Source organism: Peromyscus maniculatus, chromosome 4, assembly GCF_049852395.1.
Source record: "Peromyscus maniculatus bairdii isolate BWxNUB_F1_BW_parent chromosome 4, HU_Pman_BW_mat_3.1, whole genome shotgun sequence".
Lineage (NCBI taxonomy): Eukaryota > Metazoa > Chordata > Mammalia > Rodentia > Cricetidae > Peromyscus > Peromyscus maniculatus.
In genome coordinates, this window is record NC_134855.1 from 133,121,782 (window position 1) to 133,135,360 (window position 13,579).

A 13,579-nucleotide genomic window follows, 5' to 3' on the forward strand; every position below is an offset into this window, starting at 1 on the left:
TTTTTTAAAGATTTCTTATAAGATTACCTCTTGAGATAAATCATAAAGTGATTGGTCCTTTCTTTGTTACCACAAAGTGCAGCCTGCCAGTGAAAGAACTGACTGAGAAAAATACCTTGCTCACTCACACTCGGTTAATTTATAATAAGTTGCTTGGATATGAATGTACGTGGGTTTTGGGGACACTTGCCTTTCACCTGCAGTCATGTAAGGGATATGGAAAAGATGCTGTAATTTTTTTTTACTTGTATTTATTGTAATCATTCAATTGAAAAATAGAATGAAAACACATTGTAAGTTGTATATTGCTTGATCGACTCTACTGTGGTACATAAGCTGTAAGGGAAAATGAAGTGAATTAGAAGGAAAATATCAAGAATGAAAGAAGAAATACACCATGGAGGAAGTAGAGGTGAAGAGAAAGAAGAAGAATAAAGAAAAAGTCAGAAGGAAACCATCAAGAGGGTTCGTGTGTCTTTTCCCTTAACCCCTCAGATAAAAAAGTCTTAGTTTACTGACTCTGTGGAACCATCAAGCAATGTGCTGCTGGAGGCTGTTCCTCACAGCGGTGGTACTGTGAAATCTGTTTGACCTATGGTCAGGGGAGGTCTGCCGTTTCTTTATTGATTTTTTACTTTAGGTCTCCCATTTAAAAATAAAAATAGTCTGCTGATGTCAGCCCCTCTTATTATATCAGAATCCATGTGACCTTGTGTGGCCATTTTTGTTTTTATGATTTTCTGAGCCTCCACATTTGGTGTACTCATGTTTATAATTGTTACATAGCCTGGTGAAATGTTTTGTCTGTTCATGTGTAGTAGACGTATCTATATTTTGCAACTAATTTTGACTTGAACTTTATTTTATCAAGTATCAAAATCCTGTGCTATTGGAGAAATTATTTTGGCCACTCCACATAGTTAAAAGGATATTTATTTAATGGCATAACTCACAAATTAAGTAATGGGTAGGTCGCAGGGTCTGGGGAAGGTGTAACGCAGTCCAGCGGTGTTCTCCGGAGCTCTGCACAGTCAACCTCCACCGTTCAGCGTCCCAGCACCGAGCGAGCGCACAGAGAGAGTGCTCGCCCATCCAGCTCTCGGGTCCCCCAGCGCCTCCCCTGGCCCCGCCTCATAGGCGTGACAGTTGCCAGAGTCTCAATGGGGGTTGGAACTTCCAGATCCAAGCTGGAATGGCTACCCACTACATCTCCCCCTTTTTGTCTAAATAAGAAGGTTCTAAACTAATACAAGACTATATACAAAGGAATGGTTATCAAATATTGTCCAGAAATAATGAGGGATAATGACCTAGATAAGATGTAACTACAACCATTTACATTTAAAGTTTTCATTGACCTATGTTAACTTATTCCTATAAAAATAATTATAATCACTCTGTCTCTGTCTCTTTGTGTGTATATGGTATGGGTGTGAGAAGCACAATTGTCACAGCATATTTTCCAGGTTAGAGAACACCTTTCTGATGTTAGGTCTCTTGTCTTCTTCCACCTTGCTGAGGCAGTGTCTCTGATGTAGTTTCCTTAGCTCCAGGCTGGAATGAGATTTGGGGCAGTTCTCTGGTTCCTTTTTTCTCTTTTATCTCACTTTAGGAATGCTGGTATCATAGATGTCATCCAGCACATCTGCCTTTTTGTTTGTTCCAGGATGTGGTAGTTTGAATAGAAATGGCCCTCATAAACTCATGTATTTCAATGCATAAATAGTGAGTGGCACTATTAGAAGGTGTAGCCTTGTTGGAATAGGTGAGGCCTTTTTGGAGGAAGTGTATCATTTTGGGGGCAGGATTTGAGGTCTCATGTGTTCAAGCTATACCCAGTGTGGCACACAGTAAATGTAAATGGCATAAAGTCATCAATAAAGAGATGCAGACTGATTGACTATGTTTAGGAAACAATACATCAAACTGTCTATTTTCTTTAAGAAAAATCCACACTAGTAAAGAGATCCTGAGAATGAGATTTAAGGGACAGAAATCAAACTTTCAGGGGAGTGGAAGCTAAAAATAGATGGCATAGTGTTGCTGGAGGGCTTCTCTCCAGGTTCCCCAAGCCCCGCAGTCCCACAATCCACTTATAAAATAATCACTCAGACGCTTATATCACTTATAAATTGTATGGCCATGGCAGGCTTCTTGCTAACTGTTCTTTTATCTTAAATTAACCCATTTCTATAAATCTATACCTTGCCACGTGGCTGGTGTCTTACCGGCGTCTTCACATGTTGCTTGTCCTGGCAGTGGCTGCAGTGTCTCCCCCCTCAGCCTTCTGCTTCCCCGAATTCTCTTCTCTCCTTGTCCCACCTACTTCCTGCGTGGCAACCTACTTCCTGCCTGGTCACTGGCCATCAGTGTTTTATTTATATAGAACGATATCCACAGCATTTCCCCTTTTTTTCTTTTCTTTTTTTTTTTTTTTTTTTTGTTTTTCGAGACAGGGTTTCTCTGTGTAGCTTTGCGCCTTTCCTGGAGCTCACTTGGTAGCCCAGGCTGGCCTCGAACTCACAGAGATCCGCCTGGCTCTGCCTCCTGAGTGCTGGGATTAAAGGCGTGCGCCACCAACGCCCGGCCTTTTTTTCTTTTTTTTAAAAAGGAAGGTTTTAACTTTAACATGGTAAAATTACATATAACAAAACAGTTACCGAGCAAGAATTATAGTTACAATAGTTACAATATTAAAGAAGATGTCCTATCTATCTTATATTTGTGAGTTTAAGGTTTTATATCTAACTTATCTTTTATCATAACTGAGGAAATTACAACTATCTAGTTTTCAACCATTTATTTTGATACAAATGTAAATTTATATCTGTCATACTTTATATATGTTCTACTTCTGTTTAGGATATTCGGTATATGGATATATATTTAAGGTTATTGTCACATTGCATATCGCACTATATATTCCTACCTCTGTTATAAATATCTTGTGTATTGTCACAATTTTGAAGTCATCGTTCTTCACCATACATTTGCTTATAGTCGCCTATGCCTGTCATCTCTATAGTTACGTTAGTTAGGTTATCGAGATTTACAGATACATAGGTCAGATGGGCAGGTAATCTTCAAACACTTCATAGACCTAGAAAATATGGCATTTCAATAACTTAGAATTCTGTTGACGTGAGACACAATTGCTCCTGGCTGCACCAATTGATCCCGAGAGAATGTTGGGCTTCTAAGACATTTCCATTTGGAAGTTTGTCTTTTTGGCACAAAATGGCCTACTGGACAAAGAACTGCCCTTGCCTTGATGGCTGACAGTACAAATGCAATGCTGTCCTTTCTGGACAAGCGGGACACAAGGAAAGCAACCACTGTACTCTGCCAAGACAGGGTAAGATGGTCTTTCAGAAATCCTGCTTCTGAAAATGGTCTGTCAGATACTCTAGGCCTATAGCCAATTTGAATGCACCAACAATGCTGAGAAACATTAGGTGACTGTCCAGGCTGCCAGCTGTCTTGGTCTACTCTTGCAAGATTCCCGAAAGTTGCTTGCATCCATCTACCATTTCTCAGGTACCATTATGTTCCTTCGCAGGTCTTTGATGGGATTGAAGACTAGCAGTTATAGTTACAACTTAGTATATATAATATCTTAGATAGAACATATTAAGTATTAGATTCAGGTTCTTTAGGATAGGACACCTTTGAATGATCTCTATAACATGCCGTTTACCTATGCTCTATACTCCTCTGGATTTTAGCATGTGTTTCTTGCTTGATATTGTTTGCATTGGTTGTAGTTACATCTTATCTAGGTCATTATCCCTCATTATTTCTGGACAATATTTGATAACCATTCCTTTGTATATAGTCTTGTATTAGTTTAGAACCTTCTTATTTAGACAAAAAGGGGGAGATGTAGTGGGTAGCCATTCCAGCTTGGATCTGGAAGTTCCAACCCCCATTGAGACTCTGGCAACTGTCACGCCTATGAGGCGGGGCCGGGGAGGCGCTGGGGGACCCGAGAGCTGGATGGGCGAGCACTCTCTCTGTGCGCTCGCTCGGTGCTGGGACGCTGAACGGTGGAGGTTGACTGTGCAGAGCTCCGGAGAACACCGCTGGACTGCGTTACACCTTCCCCAGACCCTGCGACCTACCCATTACTTAATTTGTGAGTTATGCCATTAAATAAATATCCTTTTAACTATGTGGAGTGGCCAAAATAATTTCTCCAATAGCACAGGATTTTGATACTTGATAAAATAAAGTTCAAGTCAAAATTAGTTGCAAAATATAGATACGTCTACTACACATGAACAGACAAAACATTTCACCAGGCTATGTAACAATTATAAACATGAGTACACCAAATGTGGAGGCTCAGAAAATCATAAAAACAAAAATGGCCACACAAGGTCACATGGATTCTGATATAATAAGAGGGGCTGACATCAGCAGACTATTTTTATTTTTAAATGGGAGACCTAAAGTAAAAAATCAATAAAGAAACGGCAGACCTCCCCTGACCATAGGTCAAACAGATTTCACAGTACCACCGCTGTGAGGAACAGCCTCCAGCAGCACATTGCTTGATGGTTCCACAGAGTCAGTAAACTAAGACTTTTTTATCTGAGGGGTTAAGGGAAAAGACACACGAACCCTCTTGATGGTTTCCTTCTGACTTTTTCTTTATTCTTCTTCTTTCTCTTCACCTCTACTTCCTCCATGGTGTATTTCTTCTTTCATTCTTGATATTTTCCTTCTAATTCACTTCATTTTCCCTTACAGCTTATGTACCACAGTAGAGTCGATCAAGCAATATACAACTTACAATGTGTTTTCATTCTATTTTTCAATTGAATGATTACAATAAATACAAGTAAAAAAAATTACAGCATCTTTTCCATATCCCTTACATGACTGCAGGTGAAAGGCAAGTGTCCCCAAAACCCACGTACATTCATATCCAAGCAACTTATTATAAATTAACCGAGTGTGAGTGAGCAAGGTATTTTTCTCAGTCAGTTCTTTCACTGGCAGGCTGCACTTTGTGGTAACAAAGAAAGGACCAATCACTTTATGATTTATCTCAAGAGGTAATCTTATAAGAAATCTTTAAAAAAATCACAAATCTAAACTTTTATATATGAAAAAGAATCAGTCAGCTCTATTTTAAGTCATCAGGGTGCATAAACATGCATCCACAGTTTTTTATATCAGGAAGCTGAGGGGAGAAACAGACACAAGGAATTAATCATTGTCCCATCATAGCAAGAAAGGCATGTGAGCTAAGGAAAACTGGACTGTTTGGTCCTTGGCCCCTGACCTTAAAGTGTTCCTCACTCAACTATGTGCCTTTCGAAAACTTTAAATTGTATTCTTGGGTTTTTTCATCTTAAAGCTATTTGACAAAAACATCTATTCCAAACCTAAGATATTTTCAAAGCTTTGTTTCAGCCATGATGTACTCTGAAACATGTGAACACATCCCAGAACATTAACATTAAAAGAATTTAAGCTACTTGGGCTACTGAGACTGAATATTTCTCTAATCATTACCCTATGCCAGAGTCTATGTGGTTTCTCATTAGAAACTCATGTGTTCTAGCTGTGTGACATTCCCTTGTTTTATTTTTTATCCTCTGCAGACTGTTCTTTGTCAGAGGCAGGGGCAACAATTTATGCTCTCTTTACCAATATTAATTTTTCCCACTAAAACAACCCCTATTATAATTTTTTACTATACTTACTAAAAACCCTTAATCACCAAAATATTATTTAAACTAACATTACTATTGTATAAAATCATTGTTTCAGTTAAACAGTACAGCTTATGAGAAAATCATCTTCACAATAATCCACAGGTTAAAAAATTCCCAGTAGATTGGGAATTTTCCAGGACATGACCACACTACATTAAGGCCAGTTGGGATCTCCACAAACCCATTTACACTGTGCCAGATACCAGAGAAAACTGAACGCAGCAAAGCGTGCAAAGACACAGCAGTAGAAAAAACATTTTGGGGCCGGGGCTCTCAGGGCCTTACCTATACAAGATTCGCCCAGCAGGGTTCTGTTTTCTGGTGGGCTGATCTCCTGAAGTCAATTGCCTTCTGCTGCTCCTCTGACATGGACACTGGCAAAACAGATACCTGTAGAACATTCCAATCACCTGATACACAGTGTACATTTTTCTCAAAAGTCCATAGAATTGTCTCTAAAATAGACCATGTTTTAAGCAACAAAGCAAGTCTTTAAAAGTAAAGGATAACTAAAATAATTTCTACCATCCTTACAGACAAAATTGAAAGAAATTAAAAATCAACAGCAAGAGAAACTATACAAATACTGAGAGTATGAATAGTGAATTTTTGAGTGACCAATGGTCATTGAAGAAATCAAGGGGGAAATTAAAATATCCTAGAATGAAATGAAAATGAAATCACAAGTTATGAGAACACTAGTGACTACCATTTTTTCATCATACCTGGTGACCACCATTTAGTACTCTGTATGCTGGAGTGTTTTCATTTTCAGAACTCACTAGCAAGTGACTTCATGGAGCATTTGCCTTTCAAACTGGCTGGTTTATTCTAAACAACAACCATTCCCATCATTCAGCTCTTCCTCAATGTAGACATGGTTCTGGGGAGGCTAATGAGCTTCCTTTCAGTGGTGAGCTGACTACTGGGGCTCACTGACTGTTGTGGAAGTCTGCAATTCCAGGGACAAGAACTTAAAAACTCATCATTGACTCCAACATAGCAGTCAATATTAGATAGAAGCTAACAGTTAACTAAAGGATTAGAGGTTCTAGCACAAGACTGCTTGAGATGAACAAATGGAGAAAGGAACATACAGATGTGTAAAGGCAGGTCCACTACTTCAGGAAGCACCTAGAAGCAGATACAGGCTAAATCCTGGGAGTTGACCAGGAACACCGAGGAGCTCAAACACCTGGCCATAGCTATGGGATGCCGAGCACATCCTCCCTGTGGCCAGCAGCTCAGGCACTGATACTAAACTTCAGGACACTGTGTAGGACATGGAGAGACAGGGACAGTGGCCTTCAGTTTCTCCACTCGCAGTGCAGAGCTGTGTCCACCACCATTGTCTCCTGCTCCATTTCTCTTCCTATTCTTCCACCTTTTCTGCTTTTTCTTCTTCACTCTCTCCTTTCCTCCCTCAGAGCCTCCCTGTCATATTTCCTTCCCTCTCTCTATCTCCCTTCCTCTGTCCAAATCATCACCTTGCTTTGCCCTTTCTCTCACCCTACTTTCCTCCCACAAACACTCGTCCCCAGCTGTAGCTCAGGAGCCAGCTCTAGTGACAAAGATGGAAAAAGCCGACAACCAGACAACCAGCAGCTCAGAGGACCCAGACCCACCAACAGCTCCTCCTGGGCCCACTTTTTGGTTTCTTTGGAATTTCTCAGTAAATGCTCAAGGACCACTCCACAGAACAAGAAGATGCAAATCCCATTCAAGAGAGGACAAGACCCTTGGTTACTTCTCATCTTCCAGTAAAAGGTCTGAGGGGCTACCTGTAACCAAGGTTAGAGCAATGTGTTGGATGTCTTTTAAAGATTTATTTGTTGTTGGTGTAAGTATCATTGCTTGCATGAGTTTCTATGCACCATGTGTGTACAGTGCCCTCAAGAGGTCAGAGGAGGGCTGTGAATCCCCAGGGACAGGAAGTCACAGGCAGTTGTGAGTTGTCATTTGGGTTCTGCAAAACAACTACTGATGCTCTGCACAGTAGTAATGGCTCTTCACCATGAGCCACTTCTCCAGCTCAAGGTGCAGGGTTTCAGGAATAGAGCAAGTGTGTCACCTGATAATGTCAACATTGCTAAAAATGTAATTAAATATCTTCAGATGATAGGTTATATAGTTTCACTAATTGCTATATTTATCTGTGATAAAATGACAGGTGCTCAAATATATTCTTTTACCTTTGTCTTCCTTATATTCAATAACTTTCAAGCAGGGGGTTTATATGTGAGAATGGGATAAAGTGAATGAACTTTTTCTCTGGCTCTGTCACTCTGGCTCTAGCACTTGGTATCAAAAATCACTTTGCAGGTTGGTATAGAAATCCACAACAGAGACCCTGCCTAAGTTTAAAAAATGACATGGTATTTGGAGTGTGGTGGGCCCATGCCTGTGTCTGTTATACTGTGGAAAGGTCTGTGGAAGGCTTCTGTCCTTCTGGGTAAGGGAAATCTAGGAAGCAGAGCTTCTTATTATATCCAGTGCCAAGATTGGCCTCTCTGGTCTCAGTATCTTTTAAAAAACAGTACACTGAGTTCTGATTAGGAACCAATTAAGAACTATGGTAAGTAGGACCAGGAAGCTGTCATGACTGGAGATAATTGCTTGTTGGGAATAGAATGTCCTACCCCCAGACAGATAATCCTTAATGCTTCACAGGGAACTTTTAATCAGAAATTAATATATGACACTTATGTTCCAGTCTTTGATCCTGACAGTGAAGTATGTTACATTCAAGGATAATTTCTGTACACAGAGGGATGCTCTTTCCAAGGTGACTCAGAGCAGCCAGAACAGGCCTAAGATGGCCTCTAGAAGCCCAACTATCCCTAACAAGAGCCCCGTGTGCACAGCCTGCCCAGTGAGAGGACAGTGCTGTGTAATGTAACTGCAGACATTAATGTCCCCGAGTGCACAGCCTGGCCAGTGTGAGGACAGTGCTGTGTAATGTAACTGCAGACATTACTGTGGGCCCTGTGAACAGCCTGCCCAGTGTAAGGACATTCACATGTGTTTCTCACCTCTTTTCTCTGCACAAGGAAAGCAAGGAGTTGAGGTGCAGTTTCCAGTCTCACTTCACAGAGAGGAAAGAAGCCCCAACCCAAGTAGTTTAGCCAGGAGTAGGAAGAACGAGGATTTGAACCCAGGTCCCCCAGTCCTAGTGAGAGGTTCTGAACTGACCGCTCCAATTCCTCTCACTGCCATCATGGTGCCCCACACACTCCCCTGCCCATAATGCCAAGAACATCCAGGTACAAGGTGTTAGTTAAACTGTTTAGAAGCTACGGCAAATGAGGTAAACACATCCATCTCCGGCACCCCAGGCTGTGTTCCTGGGCTGTGAAAACTCCTCTAACAAGATTTCAGCATGGCCCTTGGATCTGTGCCCCATAGCTGGGAACAGGGTTTTCATGGGTTTGTGGAACATGGTGGCAGGTAGACAGAGAGTCTGCATAGAGAAGTGAACCATGCACGACCACAGCAGGGTCTGACTGGCAGAGCTCTGAGAATCACAAGTTCATACTGTCCTTTGCTATGGTCACCTCATGTTGAGGACAGACCCTAAGGACTTGGTAAATAGCCGTGACCAGCTCTGTGCTGTCCCCCGCTCCCACTTGTTTCTGTGCTGCTCTGACTTGACATAGGCACCGCTGGTGACCAATTCAAACAATGGGGCCTGTGGACAACAGGCTGCACAGGCCTAGGGACAGTCCTGCCCTGCCACCCTCTGCTGCCTGATGTAAGTGGAAGAACCCAAGCACTGGGTTCCACCCCGTGTGACATTGACACCTGGGGGCCTCTCAGAAACCTGTTTCTTCCAATGGAAAATGAGGCTTCAAACTTACCCCCTGATGACTAGATCAACAAAGTGTATCGAGTCTAAAGATCAAACAGGAGGCAAAGGGCTTCACCTGCCTTCAGGGAGACTGAGTCCTATTCAATGCTGCTCCCAAAGGCTGCATGCTAGAACAGCTTAGAGGGGTTTATGCTTCTACAATCCACACTGTGAAGAGCAGTGCACCTAAGTCACAGGATCTGGAGATACAGCTTGGGCTCTTAAGGTCAGAGCAGGATGAGCTCACAAAATGTTAGATGTCAGTCATCCCTGAGTCCTCTATACTTCAGCTCTTTCTGTCACTGACATCCTAAGGAGGCCAGATACCAGCTTTGGTCTGAGTCCAAAATCTATATGGCCTAAGGAACATCCCTATATTATTTAATTTTTTTGCTTTTATTCTGTGTTTCTGTGTCTGTCTGATGTTCCTATGTGAGTGAAGGTGCATGTGTGCCCATGTGCCTGTTGATGTCAGAGCACTTGTTGCCTCCTCTTGGACTTTTCTGTGTGCTCTGCCAAGCAAACATGAGCCATTGTGCCTATGAAGCAAGTTCCTCTCCTGCTCACCCATCTCACAGACTCAAGGAGAGACATGGGCTAGCATGAAAAAAACACATTTTATGCCTGCAAGAAGGAGTCTAAGTCACAGGCTCATGGATGGCAATAAACAATAACTCGAACCACACAGGAGAGGAATGTCCACAGAAACTCCTTGTCTGTCTTCATCCATACATTCTTCAATTACAACAATAAGCCACATTCCATCAGAGAATAAAGCAATTATTAAGAACATGAATTAAAGGACATCATTTCAGGAACTGGGTCCAGCTATAACCTAAGTCAGATACAGTCCATGAATTTGTATTTCATATCCTAATTCTCCCTTGCTTGTTTGTTTTATCCTATTAAACTAAGGGAGCTGGGTTCCTCTCTCTCTGCCCAGACCCATCCTGGCTTTTGCATTCATACAACATCTACCTCCTGTGCAATGGCAACAATTGGTCACACTGTCACATTATAAACATGTCCAATATCAAGGTAAGAAAGATGTGAATTACTCAACCAGCTTTGATGTCTCCATAAAGAAGAAACACGAACAATCCACAGCACAGTGGTCATGACCCCACTTTATTTTTGGTCCCATTTCCATCCTTTGTTTTTAGTGTTGATGGAATTTTCTACACTGAGCAAAAACCTTGTGAGGGAGTATTAAACAAAATAATCTAGGTATCTGGTATTAAATACATGTAGGTAGGGTGAGTTCTTCTGATTGACAGGTCACAGCACCCATTCATTGAGGCTGGGTCTTCCCAAGAGGAATCACAAGAGCATTCAGATGCAGAAAAGGAACCCAGGCAGGATGGGCAGAGTGATGTGGGCGCCATAATTCTACCCTACTTATTGCATGACCATGAGCAACTCTCTTTACCTCTTAGTTTCCAAATGATAAAAGGGCCTAGCCTAGGCAAATGCTATGAGCTTTCCTACCAGAACATTCTCTTATTCATCCATTTTGGGTCTTCATCCCAGCTCATACTGAACCCACCACTTCTGGGCAGTGTCAAGGTCCACAACTAGTGTTGACCAAAGTTCATTACTATCTATTCTTGTCACTTAAGCATGCTCTGTGTGTGACCTTTGGGTTGGAATATCTTGGCTAATCTTAGATATTTTCTTTGGAGACTCCTTAGAACATCCTGAAATGAGGACTTGCTTCTAATCCTGTGACCTCTATATAAGGGCCACTGTGACAACAGCATCCCAGGAGACAGTGCAGTGAAACAAGTATTTTATGTGCATCCTCCTCCAAACCGGTAAGTATTTCCCCCAATGTAAACCCCCACATGAGGGTCTTCAGGAGGCTTTGGAGCAAGAAGCAGAGGGAAGGCACAGTCTATGCTAGGGAAGTTTTGACTCCAACAGATTTGAAGACGTAGATGATACTGTTTCTGTCTAATGACAAGCTAGGTTCATGATTCTGTTGACTGATCAGATTGAATTCATCAATGAGTTGTCTCAGTGTGTGGAGTAAGGCTTCTTCCTGGAGTCTAGGCTAAACAGTTACACAAGCCATAGCTGTTTCACTAAGGACAGTGTGGACCCAAGTTTGGTGGAACCTGGTATTGGGAGCCTTGATCTGTTCTCTGGGGAGGGGTGTGAAGCTGGCTTCATGGAAAGGGTGAAGTTTCCCTGAAGCAAGAGAACAGATTTAGGTAACAAATCAAGGAGGAAATATGTCTCAAGCTGAGAAGGCAGCAAGCACAAAGGACCTGAGTATAAAGAGCCTGGGTCAGCTTGTCTTTCCAAGTCCTACCCCTCCACACCGTTGCTGGGTCTCTAAAGTTTCTCCTCATCCCAACCTTGCCAGCTCATCTCCAGAACAAATCTAATGCTCTTCTCAGTTATTGATGTATGTAATTGTGTCTGTTGTCTGTTGATTTTAAATTCACAATTAGTGGGTTTCACTGTGGCATTTCCCTACATGCTTGGTTCCCTTCCCTCTCCCTCCCCTGCTGTCCTTCCCCATCCCCACCCTGTGCTAATCTCTACCTCCTTCCTTTTACCTTCCTTTCACAAGCATTCTATGTTCTTTTTCTCCTCCTGCCTCTTCTCTTTCCTTAGTATTTCTTCTTCTCTCACCGTCTCCTTATCTTATGAGCTCAGACATGTTCAACACATTCAAATATATAAAATTAATCTCGTTTGTACAAAACAGAAAATGGGGTATTTTGCCATTCTGAATCTGGGGTATCTTGTTTAGCAAAATGACTTCCACTTCCATTCATTTCCCGGAAATGTCATGATTTCATTTTTCCTCATGGCTCAATAAAATACCCTTGTGCACTTGGCATCAATTTCTTTACCCACTGGCAATGGTGGCCAATCTGCTGGTTCCATTTCTTACCTATTGTGCACAGAAGCACCTCCGTCTTGTTGGAAGGTCAAGCGTGAGAGTGACAGGTGTTCAATGTGGATTCCTGTTTCTTTTTCTTCCTCTATGACAGCCTGCTCACTGGGACCTCAGCATCACTTTCAGGTAATATTGGAACTAACCTGAATAATTTGGACATTCTGAATTCTGTCTCTCGAAAAGAGTCAGTAGAGATGCCACCAGCTAGTTCCAGGAGTGACCCTAACACTGTACCTGCAATAGCAGAGAGTGCTGGGAGGGGCACTTCCTGTCACTCATTTCTATTTTTAGATGTGACCAATGCGTTGACATCATTTCCTAATAGAATGCTGTGAGGACATGCACAGAATAAATTCTTCCAAGTGAGATTTCAAAATTTATAAATTTGTATTTTAAATTATTTAAACTGTTGACAAAGATTCCCCTATTCACTTTCTCTAGCAGTTTGAGGGACCCTGTCTCCCACACTGCTCTCTTGCACTAACTGGACAACTTTAAATGGTTTGTGACTCATCTCACTTTGCATTTCTCTAATTCTAACCATCCTCTCATTTTTTCATTTCTTTACTACTGGTTTTCATTATTTAAAGTGTTGTGTCAAAAGTATTATGTCAGGACAGAGCCAAGATGTGTATTGAAATTATATGTTTTATTGAAAGTGATTTTAAGATTTAATTTTCATTCATGTGGATGTATCTCTCTGTGCACATCTGTGTGTGTGCCCACAGAAGCCAGAAGAGGGTCTCAGATCCTGAGGAGTTACAGATGATTATGAAATGTTCAGAAGGGTGCTGGGTCCTGAAGTCTAGTCTTCTGCAAGAGAAGCAAGCACTGTTGAGCCAACTCTCCAATCTCAACACTGAATTGGAATCAAAGATAGTATCAGGTCATATATGAAATCCTTACTATAAAAATTCAAGACTACTTGTATATTTTGGTGTATGTATGTATGTATGTATGCATGTATGTACGCATGTAAGCATTATAAACAGCCCAAAGGAAGTTTGAAACCTTTGACAGCACTAAAGGCACTCAATACAGAACAGGAAAGGAGTCCACAGAAACAAAGGCTAGTCTTCACAGGGGAATGAAATT